Below are 1,823 nucleotides of genomic sequence, written 5' to 3' on the forward strand. Positions count from 1 at the left end.
ACATCCTTCTATATAATTCCTTGTACATTTGTGGATATTTCTCTACACATTTATAACACACTGATCATGTATTTTATGGGAAATCACCTGTGTGATACTTAAATAACAAAACAAAAAAAATAGAATTAGGCTCACAGGATATCTGCAATTTTTATTTTAATCAATCCTGCCAAACTGCTGTCTAAAATGATTATACCTATTTGTACTCTTGTAAGCACTCCATGACTACCCGTTTCCTCACTTGTTATATATATGAAAATCTTCTGGCCAGTCACTTGTCTTAATATTTGGGGGAATTGCTTTGCATAGAAATCTATAATTTTAATATATTCACACTTATCAATAAAGTTTAGATCTTTGATCCACTTGAAATGTATTCTCATGAAGAATATAAAGTAGGAATCTAAAGTGTTTTTCAAATGGATAGCCAACTTGCCATTGTAATAATAATTACTAACATTTATAGAATAATTCTTATTTGTGCCAGGTACTGTACAATCTAATCCCATCTTATTTGGGTTGTTTTGTGGATTAAACAAAATATTTCCCCCCACAAAACATTAAAAAAATGTTCTTATTGATTTTAGAGAGAGAGAAAGGGATAGGAAAACATGGATGAGAAACGTTCATTAGTTGCCTCCCGCATGTCCCCTATTGGGGATCGAGCTGGCAACCTGGGCAGGTGCCGTGACCCAGAATTGACCCTCTGATCTCTCAATGTATGAGACGACACTCTATCAACTGAGCCACACTGGCCAGGACTCAAAACAGTTTAAGAGGTTGCAAGAAAGGCACCAAATGTTTATATAGATTGCCCAACTAATATAGATATTAACTGATAAAATCAGGATTCTAACCCTAGTAGAATGACTCCACACTATTTGGCCTTCTAATACAATTTCCTTTTTCTAGACTTGAAGTACAAACTTTACAATATACCAAATTGTCATAAATATATAGGGGTTTATGGACTTTTTATTGTTTCAGTGATCTATTTGTCTGTTCCTACACTACCTTGTGATTTAAAATACCTATTTTGCCCTGGCCGGTGTGGCTCAGTTGGTTGAGCATCGTCCCTTGAACCGAAACGTCACTGGTTGGATTCTAGTCAGGGCACATGCCCAGATTGCGGATTCGATCCCTGATCGGGGTGAGTACTGGAGGAAACCAATCGCTTTCTCTCTCACATGGATGTTTCTCTCTCTCTCTCTCTCCCTTCTCTCTCTAAAATCAATAAAAATATATTTAAAAAAATAAAGTATCTATTCTGATCATGTTATGTATTTACCCAATTTAAATTTTTAATAACTCCCTACTGACCTTAAGATCAAGTCCAAACTCTTCAGCAAGTCACATAAGGCCCGCCCTCCCTCCCACCTCGTACCTCTAGAGTCCCAGATGTGGGTACAGATAACTTCCCCCTACGTTCTAGTTATAATCTCCTGGCAGCTGTCTGAACAGGTGAAACACATTCATTCCATGTAATATCTGTCTCCATGCTTTTGTTTATGTTTCCTGCACCTAATTTACTTTACCTCATTAGGCAAGCACCTATTTATTTTTAAAGATTAACTCAAACATTACTACCTCTAGCCTTTCCTCCCACCCTTTCCCAACCAAGTAGAAAGAAATCATTCTTTCTTCTTTTGTGTCTAGTCATCATACTTTTATCCTAGCATCATTATTTTACTGTAGTTGTTCATCTACATGTTTCCCTTTCACAACATAATAAGAGTGTCTTGGGTGTAGGACCATATCTTATTAAGTACTGAAGTATAACCTTAATAAGTATTGTAGAGTAAATAATATAAAACAACAACCAT

The sequence above is a fragment of the Plecotus auritus genome (assembly GCF_963455305.1).
Source record: "Plecotus auritus genome assembly, chromosome: 1".
NCBI lineage: Eukaryota > Metazoa > Chordata > Mammalia > Chiroptera > Vespertilionidae > Plecotus > Plecotus auritus.